This window comes from Nyctereutes procyonoides, unplaced genomic scaffold (genome assembly GCF_905146905.1).
Source record: "Nyctereutes procyonoides isolate TBG_1078 unplaced genomic scaffold, NYPRO_anot_genome, whole genome shotgun sequence".
NCBI classification, from domain to species: Eukaryota; Metazoa; Chordata; class Mammalia; order Carnivora; family Canidae; genus Nyctereutes; species Nyctereutes procyonoides.
This window is the reverse complement of record NW_026575144.1, coordinates 18,620,553-18,644,532: the sequence shown is the minus strand read 5'-3', so window position 1 is coordinate 18,644,532 and position 23,980 is coordinate 18,620,553. Positions and strand designations below refer to the sequence as shown.

The window sequence follows — 23,980 nt, the reverse complement described above, 5'->3', positions numbered from 1 at the left end:
GGACAGTTCTCTGTGGCAGGCCTATGTCTGTCTTCACCTCAAGCAGATAGTTCTGTCCAGTACTGCTCTGCAACTCAGGCAACAGTACCCCTGCCATGACCCTGTGGTCCCACTGTGTCACCATCTAGCTCCTAAGAGCACAGTCTGGGACCATGTCAGAAATGCCAAAGCTCGAGCCCACCTCGGTCCTTCTGAATCTGAATCTGTATTTTAACAGGGGTATACACATTAGTGTTCGAGAAGTGCTGCATCCTAGAATCCACTCTGGGTTTCCTCTGTCCATGAAATGCCCTCAGGGAGTCAAGTTTCTACTAGATCAGGCTTCATATCTGCAAATCCCCAGTATCCCTTGCCAAAGGCAAAAGTTTGCTCATTTTAAAAAAAAATTTTATTTATTCATGAGAGACAAAGAGAGGCAGAGACATAGGCAGAGGGAGAAGCAGGCTCCCTGTGAGGAGCCCAATGTGGGATTCGATCCCAGGACCTGGGGGTCACGACCTGAGCAAAAGGCAGATTCTCAACCACTGAGCCACCCAAGTTCCCCAGGTCTACTCACTTCTTTGAGCATAACTGGTTTCTTCACCAGATGCATACTTAAGTGTTCCTGGGACCCAAGGCTGGCTAAGGGACAACTGTGACACAGTGGGGGAGAGGCATGTTAGCATTTCAAGCTGAATGTCCACATGAATGGAGAGAGGCAGGGAAGAACCAGGGGAGAGAAGGGGCAGTGAACCCAGAGCCTCCAAATGCCCTCTGCCTTCTGGATCCACAGATAGGCTCAAGCTTATTTTTGCCCATCTGTGACTACCATGCCCTGGAGCCCAAGATATGTGTAGGGTGATAGCTACAGAAGAATCTATGCTTTCCATGAAGTTTTAAAATCCTTGATACTAAAACAGGTTGGATTCCAAAATCATTTGCTTGTAGAAATTTCAACATAGCATTTGCCCGTGAAAGAAAGTAATAGCCATTAGATTCTTTAAACATAATTTCAATTGCAGGAAACTCTTGAATGACTAAAACACGTTTTAAATTTTCTGTCATCTACTTGTTCTTACAAAGCATCACACAGATAGTGACTGTCAAAACTTCAGACAGACCACTGATCAAGAATTATAGGTCACTCTTCTTACATAATATCTGATAAGAAAAAGTTATATGTAATATCTTTTAAAAAATTTATTTATTCATGAGAGACACACACAGAGAGAGAGAGAGAGAGAGAGAAGCAGAGGGAGAAGCAGGATCCCTGAGGGGGTCCCGATGCAGTACTCCATCCTGCGATTCTGGGATCATGCCGCTGAGCCACCCAGGTATCCCGAAAACGTTATATGTAAATGTACACTTCTCATAAGAACATTTGGAAGTATTTTATTGGAAAATTCTTTTTTTTAAGATTTTATTTATGAGAGAGAGAGAGAGAGAGAGAGGCACAGACACAGGCAGAGAGAGAAGCAGGCTCCATGCAGGGAGCCGGACGTGGGACTCGATCCCGGGTCTCCAGGATCAGGCCCTGGGTTGAAGGCAGCGCTAAACCGCTGAGCCACCCGGGCTGCCCATTTCCAGGAAAATTCTATATAAATTCAATGCCTAGTGTTGTTCCCAACATTTATTTAATCTACTTTCAGTACTAAAAATATGTATGGATTTTTTTCCTGCAAAATTCCATAAAGATGGTCCCAAATCCTGTCTAATTTACCCATGTACCACACAAACATTACATATGCATAATAAAGTGAAAAAAATGAGAAGCATGTATCTAGCTGGACAGAGCTGATTAAGAAAAGCTAAGGTGCCCAGAAAAGACAGGGTGGAGAAGAATATTCCTTCACCTTACATGCAGTAGTTCTTTGGAACACAAACATCTATTATTTCTGACTTTTATTAGAAATATATCCTTTAGGGATCCCTGGGTGGCGCAGCAGTTTAGCGCCTGCCTTTGGCCCAGGGCGCAATCCTGGAGACTCAGGATCGAATCCCACGTCGGGCTCCCGGTGCATGGAGCCTGCTTCTCCCTCTGCCTATGTCTCTGCCTCTCTCTCTCTCTCTCTCTCTCTCTCTCTGTGTGTGACTATCATAAATAAATAAAAATTTAAAAAAATATATATATCCTTTAATAATTTCCTTCCTTTGTACAATTTGGAAAAAAAAAACAGATTTTTTTCCCCTCACCAGATTGGCTTCAAAAATTTTTAAAACATTTTCCTAACATGTAATTAACATCTTCCAAAGACCCAAAAGTGCTGTCAATGTGCCTGAAATAAGAATGTAAATATTTTATAAACGGCTGTCAAATCTCAATTGGCAAAAAACAAAAAGCCCCCAAATTGCTATAATCTAACTACGAGGCTACATCATTTAATTGACAGATAAGACATTTTTCTAGTTTCCATTTTCCCATCCGCATTTTAATACATTAGCACGGTGTGCCATTCTGAATAGTCACTGTGACAATTTACTTGAAGAATAAATGAATTCTGAAATGCTCTCAGGGAGATGCCTAGCACAGTAACCAAATTCTGTTTCATGGAACATTTTTCACACTCAGTGTATTTGGAATGCCTGTTACTAACACGGACTGAATATTGGCATCAAGGGAATATTATCATGCCCACTTTAAAGAAAAAGGCAAAATGCTCTTAGCAGTTCAATAATTTATTATTTCATCTTTTGGGCCTTCATTCCACAAGCATTTCTGATCATCTATGTGCCAAGCTTAGCCAATAAATCTATGTGAGATCCAGAGAACTGGCCTCTGCCACACATCATCACAGACCAAACACACTGCTGGGAAAAAATACCTGGAATGGTCCCTCCCAAATATTGATTGCTATTTCTGTGTGCACGGCTATCTGTCCCTCCCCTTAGAAGTTTTTTTTTGTTTGTTTGTTTTTTTCATCTTTTATTTTTTTTCCCTTCCTTCGGAAGCAGTAGACTTATTGGGGGCACCTGTAAGCTCTGCTTAGCTTCTTTTGGGATATCTGACCTATGGCATTTTCTGCATCTACATTCATTCATTCAGTAAATATTTACTAAGCTTCTGGCAGGGAACAGGCATCCTTATAGGCACCATGGTTTTGGCAACGAAGAAACCCAAGGACCTTAGATCATTCTACGGCAGAGATAAGCAACAAACTATCAACAAATCTGGCTGAATTCTTCATTTCCTGCCTAAATCGCTTAAGTTGTAATGTGTACATATGTTTACCATATGGGGGGGTATTGTAGTACACTTTACAAAATAAAATTCCTAGTTTTTCGAAGGAATTAAATTCAGGTGCCTGGAAAGCACTCATTTCCAGAGAGTGGTTAGGGAAGATTGCGGCAGCAGAGCTGTGAATGTAAAGGGCCTCAGGATGGGGACAGGAACAGAAAGAAACACTCAAGGAACAGTATAGAGGTCAGACACTGGTGCTGGGAAGCCAGGAGGAAGGTATGGGAAGGGTAAGGTATCGTTGTACGTTGTGCCCTTAATGCAGAGGAAGGCATGGGTTGAAGGGTTCTAAGCCGGTCCCAAGCAGGAGAGTAACAAGATGTGACCCGGGATCCCCGGACACTGGCTGCTGCACACAGAAGGGACTTTGGTAAGACAAGAATGGAAGCCAGGAGACCATCAGGAAGCTGATGAAGCTGTCCAGGCAAGACAGAAGGACTTGCGGTCACCACAGAAGAGACAGAAAGAAAGGAAGGGATTCAGGATCACTTTGAGAGAGAAGAAAGGGACAGGAAAATCAGTGAGAACTCATAGCTTCAAAGGCCAAAAGGAAAGGTTGGCTTTAGTGGATACAGCATGTCCCTGGCATGAACAAAGGAGATCCGACAAGGTAAGCTATTCTTTCACACAGAGAATATCAGAATATCTGACATCCTCAGTTTATAAATGAAGAACAAAGGTCTGGGGAGGTGAGATGGCATTTTTAAGCCTCAGAAGAGCTGGCTGTCACCTGCATTGCCCCTCTTGCATTTTCCAGCCCAGAGACTTTCCCATTACCTGAGCACCTCCTTCCCTGACCCAGCTCAGTACCTTTTTCAATATCGTGCATGACTTTCTTTGGAAAGGAGTTTCTTTATATAACTTATCTTTTACCTGCATTTCCACCCCCTTCCTGAACCCAGTAAGTATGAGTGAAGTAATAGAGGCTGTCAGAAGGAGAATATTTAATATTAGGACTGTAGGTCAAAAGCTGAATTTTGTGGCCATATTGAGACCATTAGTTCTAACCTTTTATTTAAAAAAAAATTTAAAAAAAGCAAAACCAACCCACCTTGGAATTAATATTTCCTTCACTTGCTTTCATAGGCAGTCCTAATTCACCTTGTTTTCCCCAAATTAGAGTTTGCCCTTCTCTTCTTTTTTCTCTTTTAATGTGAAATAGCCTCAGTTTACTTAGTTTCATAAATGGATAGTCTAATAGGAATTCCGTATTATTGAAGAGCAAACATTCAAAGGGCTCGTGAGCTGGCAATGCCACTGACTACCTAGCAGATGTGATCAGCAACAGCACAGGCTCCTGGCATATATTGTCAGGGTAAGCATCAAGGTAGCAGAGTATGGGGAAAGGCACCTGACAGGTCCAGTTCAAAAATCGCCTTTGACAGCCTGTAATCATAGGCCACAGTTCTTAACATCTCAGGTTCCTCATCTGTAGATGGGTATAATCATACCTGGATGGCACTCTTGTGAAGATGAAAGAGGCATGTCTAGCACAATGCCCTGATCTGAATGTCCATGAATCAGCTATGTCTGCATTCAGCTCCAAGTGTCAGGAGATCTAACAAATCAGGGATTTATCTGAGTTATGCCACAGGAGAGTGTATGGTAAACTTGCTAGAGAGAAGGAATGTCATCAAGGAGTCAAGCTCACTTATGTTTCTTTGCCAACATCTCTAGCTGTGGCTTTTGTCCTTGGGATGATGAGATGGGGGCTGTGCTGGGTACTAATCTGGTTTTTCATGTATTTTATGATGTTTTTGAGATCTTAAAAGCTGGCTGCCCAGGGATAGACTGCTTCTCCCAAGCTAGCCAGTCTTACATAAGGCAAAGAACGTGGCACAGAGCACACCTTTCATATGTAAACCAAGCAATCCGGGATCTACAGTCTCAATTCTCCTCTTTTACACCCCAAGCCAGTATTTCCCCAGCCCTAAGTCATACAGGGCCAGGGACCAGACAGCCAGAGATCATCCCTCTAATCCAGACACCAACCACACTGTTCCAACTGGCCAGTCCTCAACCAAGTGCCCTGCCCTGCAAAGCTATTCCCACAGACCTTCCCAATAAAGGCTTTGACTTAGCCTTTCTTTCTGAAAGACTTTCTTTCTGACTTAGACTTTCTTCTCATTCTGTCTTCTGCCTCCAGGTCAAAGCTGGTGCTTCCTCAGGTGGCCCTGGTGGCAGGGAGTGGCCTTTCTCTCAGGATGTGTAAGTAATAGTCTCCTTTCAATGGCACTGACCTCTCTGTGTCATCATTCAGTTACCTCTGTAAGTTAAAATTTGGCTACAAATTTTAGAATAGCTTTCCAGGTAGGAAGATGGAGTAATAGCAATAGTAATAGTAAATGTTCCAAAAATATTCTGCTCTTGAAGCCCTGCTCTTTTATTTCAGGAATGAAATAAAATCAAGAAGGGAATAAACTCAAGAAGGGAAGCCCTCCCTGGAGCTCACCATCCACAAGTCATTAGCCAGAAGCGACTTACATATGTGGCTTCAGTAAAGGAGCCAGGGAAGGAACAGATTTCCAAAGTAGGCAGTTCACTGCCCTTCAAAACATCACAATTAGTATTATTATTATGGAAGGGTGAAGGGATATTGGGTAGGCTAGTAGCACTGTCTGCTAAATAAAGTTTAAACAACGTTTAAAGGAGATTCAATTTTTTCCCCACATTGCTTTTTCTTTATATTCACTAGCAGATTTTGTACAGCATTGTGGATAAAGTGATATAAATCAAGGGATAATATTTAAGCTTCTAAAAATTAGATGAGCTATAAGATTCCATATATGCTAAAAATTCAAATATTTTGCATTAATTTCCAATAACCCCATATTGCTACAATTAAGATAGAAATGAGTATTTGAAATAAAACAACTTATTTCATATTTTAACAAACATGCTTTCATTGTAATTTTGAATATTATCAGCAAACAAGCAAAAGAAGTATCTTAACTAAGATGCAAAAATAGAGCATGACTAGTATATCTGTATTAAGATGCACAGGGAGGGATCCCTGGGTGGCGCAGCGGTTTGGCGCCTGCCTTTGGCTCAGGGCGCGATCCTGGAGACCCGGGATCGAATCCCATATCAGGCTCCCGGTGCATGGAGCCTGCTTCTCCCTCTGCCTCTCTCTCTCTCTCTCTCTCTCTGACTATCATAAATAAATAAATTTAAAAAAAGATGCACAGGGAGCAATTATAATCATATTGAAACACACTGACTCAGGAATTCCTATTCTTTGTTAATGTTTCACTGATCAAGCCATAAATCCTTTTATGAAAGCAAAGAACTCAACCCCCCAAAAGCTCTTACCTTATAGTACCTTAGTGGAAGTTCTGAATGTCACTTATTCAGCCTCTAATCGGAATACAGGTGCTACAAGAAATTAAGAAAATGAGGTTAACATATAGCCCTGGGAGGGGATAAGTCAATAGGGTACACAAAAGGATTTGAGGATGTCAGAAAATTACAGAATTTTCTAGATGAAGTGATCTTAGAGATCATGGTATCTAATCATCTCATGTAAGAGATAAGGATACACATGGTCAGAGAGTTAAGATCCCTGTCATTGGCAGAAGAAACATATCCATTGACTTTCTACAAAAGGCTCTTTGTATAGAGTTCCACTCCTCCTGCCAAAGTTCTGGTCACAGTAAAGGGACATAAAGCAAGAAGAGAAAACAAGAGAAGTCACACATTCCTTCACTTTATATGTTAGCGAGGGTACCCTCCTTTTTTTAGCCGGTGAGGACATGTACACACACACACACACACACACACACACACACACACGGTTAGCTCTGCTTAGCCCACTTTTCACCCAGGAATACAGTAAAATCTTTTTTTTTAATTTAATTTTTTATTTAAATAATTCAATTTGCCAACATAGAGGATTAACACCTAGTGATCATCTCGTCATGTGCTCTCCTTAGTGTCTGCCGCCCAGTTACCCCATCACCCCGCCCACCTCACAAGAGAGTCAAATCTTAAAGAAAATCCCCCAACCCCATTTCAGACACTGATATTCACATTTTAAAGTGTACAGAGCCTGACATTTAGGCCAGAACCCTAGGAAAACTTTCTGAGGGTGCACTAGGGAAAGAAAAAGAGGTGCCAAATTCCATGGGCAGAGAAGGAAGGAAGGGTTTTCCTGTCAATGCCATCACTGGGTCAGGAGGCAACAATAGGTGCTATGGGAGAATTTGAGGATGGGAGTGACAAGATGTTGCTGGATTTTTAAAAGAAGGACCTTGCAGTTTCCTGGGAGGTGAAGGTGAGTTCAGGGGACAGGATGAAAGAGGCTGTAAGGTTAGAGGTTGAGAGTTCCTGGAATGTGTGTGATCAGAGGAGCTCAGGGCAGCCTCTGAGAGTATGGTCTACAAGCCTAGCGATGAAAAGAAACGTTTCATTCATAGCAAAAAACAGATTCACGTTTTGCATGTTTCTCTTTCTTGAAGTAGCCATCTGCGAAGGATTGGGGCAAAGGGAAAGAAAGAAAAGTCACTGGTCCTGCATCAGTGTGAGAAGCACTGTCCTAGAGAGCATCTTTTTCTAGATGCCAGCATCTCCTCAGGAAGTAACATATAGGCAACTGGAACTTCAAGAGAATATTTGGCCATATTGACACTCTCATTCTTACTAGAGGAAATGGTGGGAAAGTCACCAAATTACACTTTGGTGGGAGGATACAGACATTTCTGTGTCTGGTCTCTAACACATGGATGTTTTCAGCCATGTGGGTCATTGCCAGTGAGCCTAGACTTCATCTTTCACCACTGATTCCTTCTAGACTCTAACAAGCTCAAGGACGAGTAAATACCACAGAGGCACATGTCAGTCCTCTCACTGTAACCTGCTAATTGTCCCGCAGATAGTAGTTGCTCGATAAGTATTTGTTATATGGATTTTATCGTTAATATATTTTTTAAATTTTATTTATTTATGATAGTCTGCTAATAAAAAATATTCTGTTCACTAAATGAACTGGAGGACAATAACTGGGATTGAATACCTTGAAGTATCTCGGAGTTTCTTGTGTTAGATGTGGCAAAGCATTCTGAAAACCATTGAGAGAACTAGCTTCCACTCTAGCTTCAGATTACTTCTCTTGTAAATTAATTGCATGTGGCATTCATTTAGGGGTAAGCTTCAAATCTCTGAGTATGGATGACAGGCTCTACCAAATCCCAGTAAACACAGTTCAAAGGTCATATAATGAAAATATGATTGCTGATTCCAGAGTTTGTCGTCATAATCATGCAGTTAGCCAAATAAAGAGGAACACAAAGCCTGAGACTAATAACTAGGGAAGGGCTGATGAGAAGCCTCGTTCAATAGGCCAACACAATACTACTTTTAGGATATATTCAGAGAGAAGTAGGCATTTTCGTTAATGTCCTTAAAGTAACAGTTTCTTTTTGTCACATCATAGGTATTTACAGACGTAATCAAGTATCAATGAAGTGGCAGTTCTGGACTTGTAGTATCACCATCTGAACCGTCCCATTTCCTTTCGTCTTTTCCAAAACGTCGTTATTCGCCTACTTTCTAATTATTGTGAGCAGGCATATTGCTCTCATGCTCTTATTGCCTGGAAGACACAGAACACTTGAGCAGATGTTTTACTATCTGAGTAATGTTAACTCGATCCTCGGCCATCTGATTTAGACAGCATCTTACCTGCTCACAGCTCTGACATAAATAAGCTTAATCAACTAATTTAACTTCTTGTATTCGGCTGAATTAGAGCCCAGTCTCTTAGGAAAGATACAGAATATTCCTTTTAAATTTCACAATATAGCTTTAGTTTTTAACTTGCTTTATCTGAAGACCAAAATAACAAGTGTTTTGACAAAGTTGTCCCTGACAGCCTGTTTTAAGGGAATATGATAAATATGGTTCCAAAAATGTATATATTATGCTAAGTCTGGTTTGCATTAAGTTCTTATTTACAAATAGGATTCACTAAGTATCTGCGCTCACTCAGATGTTGCATCATACCCTGACTAGTCGCCTTCAAAGTCCATCTTCTCATTTTTTAAGCCATTCCATCTAGATAAGGAAAGGCAGAATTTTTTTTTAAAGATTTTTTAGATTTATCTACCTGAGACTGAGTGAGTGAGCACATGAGTGGGGGGTAGAGGCAGAGGGAAAGAATCTTCAAGCAGACTCCCTGCTGAGGATGGAGCTAGACACAGGGCTCTATCACACAACCCACAAGATCACCACCTGAGCTGAACCCAAGAGTCAGACACTTAACTGATTGAGCCATCCAGGTGCCCCAAAAGACAGAGATAGTTAAAATGTGTAATTGTTCTAATGAATGCAATTATTCATTCCTTTGTTATAATTCCCATTTTTCAGATGAGGCTTAGAAATCGAGTAACTGTCTCAGGGTTGTCCAGTGAGAGATGGGTAAAGCTGCTGTCCAAGCTTGGTTTCTTTCCATTTCTAATCGCACATAATTGTAGCAGTAACAATAACAGCAATGATGACTATTTACCAAATGCTCGTCATCCTCCAGGTGCTACAGCAAGCCCTTGATACACACCCAATCATGTCATCATTACAGCCCTATCTATTGTCTACATTTTATACATAAAGAAGTAGCTGCCTGTTTGCCCTGCGTAGGGGCACTGCAGCTCTATCAGGATCATTGAGACAAAATTTGGTGCTGCTTCATCTTTTTCCATTCACCCTTCCCCTTCGCTTCCCATTCCTTTTTATTTTAGTTCATTCAAGACAAAATTAACACAATTCCTGGTTTGAATGGGCCGTGGTACAACAGGTCCAGCAATATCTACATTTTTGCTTTGCCTATTTTGATAGTCAATGGGGTTCAGCCAGAGCAGCACAATGAGATCTCTTAGTGGACACTGAGCACTCTAAGATAGACAGCCTCTACCTGGGTATTCCTGAGAACATAATCCTCTGGAATGGAAGTGACAGTAAGTGGGAATAGCATTCTTTGGGGGTTTGCTGTCTAGGAGAGCTACCACACTGCAGTGTCTAAGAAGTCACTGCAAAACCAGGATAATGTCCAGTGGGCCAGGTTGATGGAAAACACAATTTCAGAAGTCTTCAGGGCAGGCTGCCTACTCATCATCAGGACAGTAGCAGACTGAGTGGCTCACATGAGCTGACGAGACCTCAGCCAGCTGCTGGGAACATGGACAAGGTTTACCATTCTGCAGTGAGTGCACTGGTAGTGGTGCAGCAGATCACTGAGTCCCTTGCTTTCAGAGGTGTCTTGAGGTAGGGGTTGGGGGTCATCAATTTTAAGTAAGAACCAGGGGAGCAAACTAGGATTTGAAAGCAATGAACTGTAAATGCTGTTTCACCAAGACCCTAGACATCTAAGTTTTACCTAGACCTCTCAGAGGTCACACAATTCCCAGAAGCTGCCAAGCAGAGGGGATGAATCTGCTTATTCTCTGCAACTGGGCAGGGTGGAGTCTTACTGGCTGGCAGTTTTCAATTCTTACTCTGGGAGCCTGAGATCAGCAAGAGTGGCCACCAAGATTTTTATAAAGTCTCATTACGCCAAGAGTTTGGGAATTTTGATGCAGAATCAACAATTAAATGAAGAGAAAAGAACTGCTCTCCATTTCAATTTTGGTAGAAAACAGGAATGGAGAAGAAAACTTTACCCTATCTGTGGCAAAGAACGGCTTCTCCATCCAATTTCCACAGACCGAATCTTACACAGTGGAGATAAAAGTTGGGAGGCTGGATTCGACTAGATGTAGAAAACAGTGTGAAGAGTACTATCCAAACTTTGTAATTTCACATTTCTCTGTACACAGGAGAGGTAACAAAATGGAACTTCTTTAATAATATTAACACTGCTGGCTGGCTCTCTAATTAGATGTGATTCTCTTGTTTTCTTTCATTTTTTCTTATAAATTAGAAGAAAAAGTCTTTACTATCAACAAACTAGTATTTCTACAGGGCCAGTTAAATAATAGAAGCTGTTGTTTACCAGAATTTAACACATTTAACCAGTTCTTGCAGCATTAACTATCTTAAAAAGCAAAAAAGGCAGAGTTTTAAAAGTCACTTTTGAGAAAGATATACATACATACTTCACATATTATGTTAAATATGAAGACATCTTAACAATTTAATGAAATAATTCATGACCTTCTAAAATAAGATTCTATAGATTATGCCTGCTGGCTTGAGTAGGCAGTTAAATGTCAGTTCAATTTGTTTCTTTTACCAAAAGACACAGTGAAAACTTAGAAGGGAGAAACTTAGCATAACAAAAATATACACAAATTTAGTATCCCATAGTATCCTACGTTTGTTTTTCTTCCTGTCACAGACTGAATTTTATCCCTCTCAAACTCATATGCTGAAAGCCTTTAGCTCCCAATGTGACTCCATCTGGGGATAGAACCTTAAAGAGGTAACAAGGGTTAAATAAAGTGACAAGGATGGGACCCTAATCCCATAGGATTGGTGTCCTGATAAGAAGAGGAAGAGGAGTGGTGGCTCCTGGGTGGCTCAGTTGGTTAACCATCTGACTCTTTAATTTTGGCTGAGGTCATGATCTCAGGGTCATGAGATGTAGCCTTGTATCAGGCTCTGCACTGAGCATGGAGTCTGTCTGGGATTCTTTCTCTCTCTCTCTCCCTTAATTCCTTTCATAACATAATCAATCTGAAGGCAATACATAGCAATAAATAATATGTGGACCCTATATCTAAATTAGAGTGAAAGAGTCATTTACTGCATGTGATTCATTATGATATTTCTAAAACTGTTGAGGTAGGTTGATCAAAACGTAATCTGTATTACTAGTGGGAATGAGGTGGGAAGGAAAAGGAGCCATGGGTTTATCCATTTTCACTTTTCCTTTTATATAGAAAAACTATTATATTCCATCCTTTAATCACCATTGGATATGGAGGTATTTATGAGTTGATACATCCATTTATAGGTAAACCTAGGAAACTAACTTATCTATAATTTCAAGGAGTCTATGGAATCAGAGCAGAAAGCATAAGGTAGGGGCAGGAGGCTCTTCTGTTCACCCAGAGTCCACCATTAATTTTTGTTCTGGAGACTTCATCTTGGTCGGCCTGAATTCCAGGCAACCTAATGATTTAGAAATGGAATTACATGGCCATTCATGCACAATAATACATAATAAAATATTTTCTATTTTTTAGCTATAAAGTAATAAAGCTCACTTAATAATCCAAAACATACCTAGTTATATAAGGAGAAAAAAATAAATGATTTTTGTCTTTCCCTCATTCTCATGCTCAAGTTCAACCCCCATGAATTTAACAGTTTGATGTTTATTTCTCCTTATGTTTTGTCTTATCATTCAGCATACCCATTTTTTATTATCCTACTTTTCATATCACTATGCATATGCTCTTCTCAGTAAACAGTGCAATACATACTCCTCATCAATCCATATGGATCTAACCCATGCTTTGTGAGAGCAGATGAACCCACCTCAGCATGAAGTGCCAAATTTTATTCAATCCTTTTACCGTTTCGATCCTTTTACCATATATGAGATTAGGACTGTTTCATTTTTTTCTATTAGACACAATTTAGCAATAGCCATCTTTGTGTATATGTATGTTCATTTTGTAGGTATATATCCCTAAAGCTGTAATTTATGAAATAAGGGTTCTTCATATTTTATATGTAAGCAGATAATGCCTATTACTTGTCAAAAAGGTCGTAGTAATTTTATTTGCCATTATCCATAATTGTGTATTGTCTCTAATCGTGTATTATCTCTCTTTCTATTAATCAATGAATAAATCTATCTTATTTTTGGCAAGAAAATCCATGTTCTCAGAGTTATCTCTTTATTAACCTGTTGGGCCTCAGAAAGAGTTTTGTACTAATGGCACCCTGTAAATAATCTTTGGCCAATGTTCCAATGTTGTGGCATAAGAGGGAGATAGCCCTTGGAAAATATATTTTAGGAAAAGCAACTGTAACTACTATTCAGAGAAAGAATGTAGAAAGGTGTTGCAGTGAGTGAAAACAAGTAAATGCTCCATTCAGTAAGTTGCTCTACATGGGAAAATACATTCTGATTCATAAAAGGCATTTCTAATATTTTATCCATAATACTATAATTTTAAAATGTCTAGCCCAACAAATGGTTTCCTGTATTATTTTAAAGTTCAAAAGAAAATCTATACCAAAGGAAAAGGTCCAGTCTTGAAGTTCTTTTATTTTATAAACATTATTATATTACTAAAATGCTACCCTTCAGCCAGAAATGGCTCAGTTCACACACTGGAAATGTTAATCACCTTTTCTTCAGGTAACTGTTCCTCAGTCCCTACTCAGGTGGCTTGAATTATAGTCCTTAAATCTCAATCTTTCTCTCTGTCCCTGAAGTTAAGTCATAATAGGACTGTGAAAGCCGGAAAGGAGTATTTTTTATTTTTGGTCGAACCAGTGTTACAAAGCCTGATCAAATAACAATGTTTATATACGGATGAATTTTAAAGGAGAAAAATGTGCCTAGAGTCTAGATTCTTTTTTTTTTTTTTTTAAGATTTTATTTATTTATTCATGAGAGACACACAGAGAGAGGCAGAGACATAGGCAGAGGGAGAAGCAGGCTCCCTGCAGGGAGGTCAAGGCAGGTCTCCATCCCAGGACTTGGGGATCAAGCCCTGAGCCGACGGCAGAGGTTCAACCACTGAGCCACCCAGGTGCCCCATAAAGGAATCTTTTGGGGGCTTCCATTAGGCGCCTGCAAAATTTCTACAGGAATGAGGACACGTGTACAAAAGCGATAGGAAATACTACGTCTAAAGGATAACATGGCTGCATTTTGAAGGATGGGAATCTGTGTAATTTTTTTTCTACACAACAGTCCAGTTTTCAACTTTTTAAAAATCTAAGCAGATATTATTCTGATATCAAAGTCATCTGAAACAAATCCCCTACAATAATATGAAGGCTGAGCACTTCTAAGTCAGACAGTATCCTCCATGCCTGACACCTTCTCTGAGCTTCTTCTCTCCCCACACTCCTGCTCTGGGCTGCTAGCTTCATCTGCGGTTACCATGCTCCCTGTAATTAAATTAAGCCTACTTTCTATTCATGTATCTGGCTCTTACACAGGATTGTAGGTAAGGACTGTGTGCCCCAAATGTTCTCTTAAGTGTACAATGCTTCCCAAGTAGACATACAGCTAAGATCAGAGGAAATAATGAAGTCACGCCTGGCAAATTCTTCTAGCAGGCACTTCTCAGAGTATCCTGCAGCTAAGGCAGATTCCTCAGGAATATAGTTTATCAAAAAAACTAACAGAGGCAAAGAAATTTAACTGCAGGAAGAATCTGAGATTTATAAATTCTTCTATAAGATACCAGATAAGCAGGATACCTAGAGACACAGTCACGAAACAATAGTAGTGTAGGGACATGAAAGGGACTATCCTACACCATTCAAATCCAGATACAAAAAAAACCTCCAGTGGAACACTACAGTGGTCATCTAGCTACGGATTGTTATCCAGTGTGTGTGTGTGTGTGTGTGTGTGTGTGTGTGTGTGTGTGTAGCAAAGGAAATCAGAATTAAACTATCATTCACAGTGTACTGTATATAATATGCATATACAAATATAGACATTTTAACATTATACTGGAGATTCAAAACTTTTGGCACAGAACTATCATTTATATAAAAATTAACTCTTGCTGGCATTGTCACAGTGAGTCACCCTAACTGGATTCTGATAAATGACCTACAGAATACTGTTTAGAGTAGACAAAAGCAATCAGACGATTCTTCACAGGCGTTTACAACATTTTCTGAGTTGTACCTCCTAGTACCTCCACAATATTCAAAAAAGAGATTTGGTGCTCAAATAAAGCTGGGAACTACTGGGTTAAATAATACATTACCATCATCTTTACATCAGGATCATTCAGAAATTAAAAGGGAGACACACATTATGAATTTTATAAAGGCAGATGCATTATGATGCTTGCTTTTACAATTTTTTTTGGCCACATGAGTTTCTCTTAGGCGAACTAAGGTAAATGCTGCATTACACAGCTCAGGATTTTTTTCTACTTTGGTACAGAAAAAAAAAAGATATATTTCTTTTATAGCCAAGGTTGAAATTGAATTTGCTCTTGAGTCTGGATTAGTATTTTCCCCCAAATTCATAGACTCTATAACATCATGAAAAATAAATTTGTCTTTCCAAAAAGAGAATATGGCATGTTGTACTGCACAACAAAAACTAATTGATTTGGAATAGAAAAAAATGCAATAACCATATTCAAAATACATATTTTCAAATACCACATTTTGACATGTAACCATGATATTCTAGGATAGACTCTTGAAAGTCAAATGAGCTCCTGAAACTCTATTTAGCTAAAATTTCAACCTCCTATATTTGGAAAAGGTCAATTTTGAAGTGATGAATTAGAATTTTGAAAATTCCTATTGTACAGCTGTTCTTGGGAAATACAATGCTGTTGGTGATGGAAAAAACACATTTAATCAGTTCTCCCTGGAGTTTTCTTGTAAAATATCTTTCAGAAAATGATCAAATGCTCTGAGTTAGTATCGCTTTTCCCTGCTGGATTCAACAATATCTTTGGAGGAAACCTGGGTAGCTCAGTGGTTCAGTATCTGCCTTTGGCTCAAGTAGTGATCTTGGGATACTGGGATCAAGTCCCACCTCGGGCTCCCCACAGGGAGCCGCTTCTCTCTCTCTGTGTCTCTCATGAATAAATAAATTTAAAACAACAACAATATCTTTGGTAGGTAGATGGTTAACATATACTGCCTTCTAATAACCAAGGCTATGCCTTTCTAAATCAGAAGCAATCTGAAGGATCCCTAGAGCCAACATGCTAAAAAAAGTTCTAAAAACTAAAAAAAGTTCTTTCATCACAAAGAAGTGTCTTTTCTCCCAGCTGAGGCCATGGGAGGAGCTGATTTCCTAATTGATGGCTGTAAACATGAAGGTATTTGTATCTTCCCGTAGAGAAATCCATCCAGATAAGTCTGTCTGGATGTCTGGATTTCACAGAAATGGCTTCATTCTAGTAAAACTCATTTTATTGAGATCACATACATCCCTCCCCCCAAATAACATGGGCAAGAAGAAAATAACTAGACTCATTCAAAATAAAACAAAAACCAGGGAGAATTATTAAGAGTCAACCGATACTGTATGCCAACTACACAGGAATTAAAATAATAATTTTTAAAATAAGACAAAAAAAAGAAATATTCAACTAAATAATGCTTGAAAAAATGTATTAATTTTTTCTATATTACAGACACTACACAGAAGTGAACACTTTTCAAGCTAATGAAGGGTAATTTTGTTCAAATATAATATCTTCATATTCCATCTTGTTTTTTGAAATTCCATTAATCCTACTACACCTGAGATATTCATCACTTTGAAAAAGCTGATCTGAGTTTTTGCCAATTAAATACTCAATTAGGGACTGAAAACTATTCTACATGAAGATATTTCTATAATCCATGAAATCATTTCCACCTTTGCACAGTTTTCTTTCAACCACATGGAGTATCAGCTAGCTATATGGGGAAAATATAAGTTGCTTTTTTTTTTTTTTTAGATTTTATTTATTTATTCATGAGAGACACACACAGAGAGGCAGAGAGACAGGCAGACAGAGAAGCAGATCCCCTATGGGGAGCCCATGCAGGACTTGATCCCAGGACCCCCAGATCACGACCTGTGCAGAAGGGAGATGCTCAACCACTGAGCTACCTGGGTGCCTAGGAAATACAAGTTTTGTTGGATGAGGTAAGATCTGGATGTTTTGATGGCCTAGAAGTTAACAGGAGCCACTGGGAATCTGAGGTATAGTGAAGGAAAAGACTCTGGAACATAGGTTCGGGATTTATTTTCTCCAAGCCAGTGAGTCTGTTCTGTGCATAAGTATTAAAATCATAACAATTACTGCCATGACTTCCTTGTGAGATTTGATAACCACTCTCCCACATCCATAATGTTATAATTCCTTGAACTCAAGATTTTTATTTGAAATTTCACATTATATGTAACATTGTTTTCTTGTACCTTTTGCTATGCATCCTCATAACATTATCCAATTGATGTTTTGATTTGTTTAGTTGTAAGGTATCGATAGGATTGTGAATATTTTTCGAATAAGTAGAAACGTGGTCTTTAAGAAAGCGCAGGCCAGATACAGAGCTGTTTGACCTACTCTACCCTTCTTTTTCTCTTAAATGAGATACTGCATGCTTCCTGATTATTGCTTTTGTGATTTTACATTCCTGATTAATTGTTATTAATGTGGGAAGAGTGTGTCTAAATGCCCATGCACATGTGCATGTAACAGGAAGAGACAGAGCAACAGATTAAGAAACACAAACAAGCAGAAAGACTGGCAGAAAGGCTGACAGAAAGGAGAGACACACACACACAGGGACAGATGTAGACATATACAAATACACAAAGACAGACGTATTTTTCTTCACCTATGGCTTCTTTATTTTCATTTCTCTTTACCTGTAGACCTTTCATCAATGAACGTTACACATGTTGAGGCCTGCAATTCCCTAGGCTTCAACTTTTGGTGTGTGTGCATGAGGCTGACCATGAATAGTGCTGTAGGGTGTGGTACCAGAGAGATTTTTAGAATATATAATCTGTGTGATTGTCATTGCTGTATAAATACACACCTTATATTTAAATATGCATAAAAACGTATGTTGTCTTCATTCTAGTTTTTAAACAAAACTAAAGCAATTTGTTGCTCTGAGATGGCTTGTTCTGCTCCAAGCCAGTAGTTGCTCCTCAGAGATAACCTGTAATGTGGCCATATGAATGATGGTCGCTGGAGGGGGTTAAGGTGAGGGGATGAATAAACTAGGTGATAGACATTAAGGAGGGCATATGATGTAATGAATACTGGGTGTTATATAATACTGATGACTCAATGACCTCTGCCTCTGAAACCACTAATATATTATGTGTTAATTAATTGAATTTAAATGAAAAAAATTTTTAAAAAGAATGATAATGCATCTAGCCTTTGCTTGTTGTGCAATTTGCATCTGACTTGGCAAAAGTTTGTGCTTAATGACATCAGCTCTTCACTATCTGTGGAAGTCCTCCCAGGAGCACTGGATGAGACTCAGGGAAGATGAGGTGAGGACACCAAACCACATTTGCCTATTTTCTGCTATGCTTTTAGGGGGGATTCTCCTAATCTTGAGTTCACGATCAGAAAAGAAAATCAGACTTCAACACGGCGCTTTCAACAATTGATAGATTTTCTAAGCACAACATTTCCGAAGAAACAAGAGCATTAAATGATACACTGGACCAGATGGATTTCACAGATATTTACAGAACTTTACAACCAAATGCAACTGAGTACACATTCTTCTCAAGTGCACATGGAACTTTCTCCAGAAGAGACCACGTAGTGGGTCACAAATCAGGTCTTAACCGATACCAAATGATTGGGATCGTACCCTGCATATTTTCAGACCATAATGCTTTGAAAATAGAACTAAACGACAAGAAGAAGTTTGGAAGGATTTCAAACACATGGAGATTAAAGACCATGCTGCTAAAAGATGAAAGGGTCAACCAGGAAATTAGAGAAGAATTAAAAAGATTCATGGAAACTAATGAGAATGAAGATACAACCGTTCAAAATCTTGGGGATACGGCAAAAACAGTCCTGAGGGGGAAATACATCGCAATACAACCATCCATCCAAAAACTGGAAAGAACTCAAATACAAAAGCTAACCTTGCACCAAAAGGAGCTGGAGAAGGAACAGCAAATAAAACCTTCACCCAGAAGAAGAAGACAGTTAATAAAGATTCGAGCAAAACTATATGAAATAGAGACCAGAAGAACTGTGGAACAGATCAATCAAACCAGGAGTTGGTTCTTTAAAAGAATTAGTAAGATAGATAAACCAATAGCCAGCCTTATTAAAAAGAAGAGAGAAAAGACTCAAATTAATAAAATCATGAATGAGAAAGGAGAGATCACCACCACTACCAAGGAAATACAAACGATTTTAAAAACATATTATGAGCAGCTATACACCAATAAATTAGGCAATCTAGAAGAAATGGACGCATTTCTGGAAAACCAAAAACTACCAAAACTGGAACAGGAAGAAACAGAAAACCTGAACAGGCCGATACCCAGGGAGGAAATTGAAGCAGTCATCAAAAACCTCCCAAGACACAAAATTCCAGGGCCAGATGGATTCCCAAGGGAATTCTATCAAACATTTAAGGAAGAAACCATACTTATTCTACTAAAGCTGTTTGGGAAGATAGAAAGAGATGGAGTACTTCCAAACTTGTTCTATGAGGCCAGCATCACCTTAATTCCAAAACCAGACAAAGACCCCACCAAAAAGGAGAATTATACACCAATATCCCTGATGAACACAGATGCAAAAATTCTCAACAAGATACTAGCCAACAGGATCCAACAGTACATTAAGAAGATTATTCACCATGACCAAGTGGGATTTATGCCCGGGATGCAAGGCTGGTTCAACACTCATAAAGCAATCAATGTGATAGATCATATCAACAAGAGAAAAAACAAGAACCATATGATCCTCTCAAGATAGATGCAGAGAAAGCATCTGACAAAATACAGCATCCATTCCTGATCAAAACTCTTCAGAGTGTAGGGATAGAGGGAACATTCCTCAGCACCTCAAAAGCCATCTATGAAAAGCCCACAGCAAATATCATTCTCAATGGGGAAACACTGGGAGCCTTTCCCCTAAGATTAGGAACTTGACAGGGATGTCCACTCTCACCACTGCGATTCAACATAGTACTGGAAGTCCTAGCCTCAGCAATCAGACAACAAAAAGACATTAAAGGCATTCAAATTGGCAAAGAAGAAGTCAAACTCTCCCTCTTCGCCGATGACATGATACTCTACATAGAAAACCCAAAAGCCTCCACCCCAAGATTGCTAGAACTCATAGAGTAATTCGGCAATGTGGCAGGATACAAAATCAATTCCCAGAAATCAGTGGCATTTCTATACACTAACAATGAGACTTAAGAGAGAAATTAAGGAGTCAATCCCATTAACAATTGCACCCAAAAGCATAAGATACCTAGGAATAAACCTAACCAAACAGGAAAAGGATCTATACCCTAAAGACTACAGAACACTTCTGAAAGAAATTGAGGAAGACACAAAGAGATGGAAAAATATTCCATGTTCATGGATGGAAGAATTAACACTGTGAAAATGTCAATGTTACCCAGGGCAATTTACACGTTTAATGCAATCCCTATCAAAATACCATGGACTTTCATCAGAGAGTTGGAACAAATCATCTTAAGATTTGTGTGGAATCAGAAAAGACCCCGAAGAGCCAGGGGAATTTTAAAAAAGAAAGCCAGAGCTGGGGACATCACAATGCCAGAGTTCAGGTTGTACTACAAAGCTGTGGTCATCAAGACAGTGTGGTACTGGCACAAAAACAGACACATAGATCAATGGAAAAGAATAGAGAACCCAGAAGTGGACCCTCAACTTTATGGTCAACTAATATTCGACAAAGCAGTAAAGACTATCCACTGCAAAAAAGACAATCTCTTCAAAAAATGGTGCTGGGAAAATTGGACATCCACATGCAGAAGAATGAAACTAGACCACTCTCTTGCACCATACACAAAGATAAACCTCAAATTGGATGAAAGCTCTAAATGTGAGACAAGATTCCATCAAAATCCTAGAGGAGAACACAGGCAACACCCTTTTTGAACTTGGCCACAGCAACTTCTTGCAAGATACATCCATGAAGGCAAGAGCAACAAAAGAAAAAATGAATTATTACTTCATCAGATAAGAAGCTTTTGCACAACAAAGGATACAGTCAACAAAACTAAAAGACAACCTACAGAATGGGAGAAGATATTTGCAAATGACCTATCAGATAAAGGGCTAGTTTCCAAAATCTATAAAGAACTTATTAAACTCAACAGCAAAGAAACAAACAATCCAATCATGAAATGGGCAAAAGACATGAAGAGAAATCTCACAGAGGAAGACATAGACATGGCCAACATGCACATGAGAAAATGCTCTGCATCACTGGCCATCAGGGAAATACAAATCAAAACCACAATGAGATACCACCTCACACCAGTGAGAATGGGGAAAATTAACAAGGCAGGAAACCACAAATGTTGGAGAGGATGCGGAGAAAAGGGAACCCTCTTACACTGTTGGTGGGAATGTGAACTGGTGCAGCCACTCTGGAAAACTGTGTGGAGGTTCCTCAAAGATTTAAAAATAGATCTGCCCTGTGACTCAGCCTTTGCACTGCTGGGGATTTACCCCAAAGATACAGATGCAGTGAAACACTAGTACACCTGCACCCCGATGTTTCTAGCAGCAATGTCCACAATAGCCAAACTGTGGAAGGAGCCTCGGTATCCCTCAAAAGATGAATGGATAAAGAAGATGTGGTTTATGTATACAATGGAATATTCCTCAGCCATTAGAAAAGACAAAAAGAAGAAAAGAAGAAACGACAAATACCCACCATTTGCTTAGACGTGGATGGACCTGGAGGGTATAATGCTGAGTGAAAAAAGTCAATCAGAAAGGGACAAACATTATATGGTCTCATTCATTTGGGGAATACAAAAAATAGTGAAAGGGTATACAGGGAAAGGAGTGAAAATATCAGTGAGGGTGACAAAACATGAGAGACACCTAACTCTAGGAAACGAACAAGGGGTAGTGGAAAGGGAAGTGGGCGGGGGGGTGGGTGTGACTAGGTGATGGGCACTGAGGGGGGCACTTGGCGGGATGAGCACTTGTGCTATGCTCTATGTTGGCAAATTGAACTCCAAAAAAAATTAAATTAAAAAAAAAAGAAAATCAGCATACACATATAGCTTTTCATGTATTCCTGGCGGTCTTCAAGAATGACATCTGATTCTCATGAAAACTCCTTATCCTCCATGTAACTGAGAAGAGAAAATTAAGATCTGGAAGGGGAGATTCCTCAAGACAACACAGGTAGTAAATGGCAGTGGCAGAGCCTGAACCTAGACCATCTGGATCCACAACTGGGTCTCTTGACTACCACACCACTGCTTGGTGAGTTAATCCCATCTCATGTCAAACAAAAACTTTCGGGGTGTGTGTGTGGATGACCTTCCATGGTGGATCTGGAGGTTTAATGTGAGACAATGGACAGCATTTCGTTAGGTGTATTCTGCAGGGGATGGGGGAAAAAAGTGGAAAGGGGGGGAAATACCAACTAGAAATGAGACTGCTTCTGAATGATACCCTGTCTCAACCTACATTTCTCAGTGTGTAATGAAGAGTAGGGCTGGCAGGCAGTGAGGAATAGGCCAGTTTCTGTTTATCTATGGATTTGATTTCTTTTTTCTTATCTGTCTGAGGAAGAGGGCATGCAATTTATAGAAGAAGGAAAAACATATTTCCTGATTTAAGGAAAAGTTTTAAATGCAGACCTCAGAAAATGTTGAGGCTCTTGATTTATCAGAAGTGGCATTCAATACACAAAAAATGCACTCTATTGCTATATGTCAATTAATAAAATCACCTCATAAAAATTAAGCAAGAACTACTAAATGATATGTGGTATGTCTTGTGACATACTAATTAAAATAAAAATTAAAACTCTGGTACATGTCTTCTATGAGTCTCCCTTTTAAGAAAGTCAGAGTAGGACGAATTGTGATTGTCCCTTTGATAGGACAAAATATTCATTTATGATTAAAGAAAAAGACATGGTGTTTCCATCTCTGAATATCTTTAAGCAGAGAGTTTATTGCTAGATTCATTTGGACATGGTAAAGGAAAAGAGCCACTCTAGAAACCCACAAGAGCAATCCTGGTTTCATGAGCCACTGGGTAAGTTATTTTATGAATGAGTCTATGTGTATAAACTCAAATCCATAAATTAGAATTTTAAAATTGTACTTAGAATTCTTAAAACCTGTGAGAATTTTCTCTTCATTTCACTTCATCAATATCAACATCATACACTTCTTACTTATAACCCACTGACAATAAATTTTAGGTAAATTTGACTGAATTATCCATGTTATAAAAATTTTGTATACAGAGAGAAATGACCATCTTAAATTTTCTCTTAGATGCATAAGATGTCATTTTAAAAAGTATGGATTTAGAGGTGCCTGGCTGGCTCAGTAGGTAAAACATGCAACTCTTGATCTCGGGATTGTGAATTTAAGTTCCGTGTTGGGTATAGAGATTACTTTTAAAAAAAAGTATGGAGTTAGCTAATGTTTAATGAATTGTCTACTTATTCGATATTATACTATTTAAATTGTCATTTTATACTATTTACATGCTGTAGAAATTAGCATATTAGTGTATCATACTCAATGTGTTTAATGAACAAGAGCTTGATTCAGAATTCATAGATTTTTCCAGTGAGCTTAACATTGTTTTCTTTTCTCCTATACATTTCGACATTTTCATTACTTAGAAGGGGAAATGAAGTTAGCGCTCAAATTTTTTTGTTTTATTTATACAATGGTTAATTTGTTGACAAAAAAAGTCATTAATGTCCATAGCTTTCTTTTTTTTAAAGAAAATACCCAAGCCTTTAACAGAGGTAGAGAGTATGCACACTGGAGTCAGATAGCCTAGATGTGAATCCTAACTCCGCCATCTAGTCGTCTGTGACTCTAGGCAAATGTTTTTCATTCCTTTGACTCAGTTTTCTCATTTCT

At 39.0% G+C, this 23,980-nt stretch overlaps 1 protein-coding gene across 4 annotated transcripts in view; it reads right to left on the bottom strand.

The window, feature by feature from the left end:
* CHRM3 (cholinergic receptor muscarinic 3) overlaps positions 1-23,980 on the bottom strand; it is a 505,856-nt gene that overhangs the window by 268,677 nt on the left and 213,199 nt on the right. For all 4 annotated transcript variants that reach the window (XM_055308972.1, XM_055308973.1, XM_055308974.1 and 1 more), the window contains exon 3: positions 6,527-6,589. The gene's annotated coding sequence lies outside the window, so the exon portion shown is untranslated. The remainder of the gene's footprint in view (positions 1-6,526; positions 6,590-23,980) is intronic.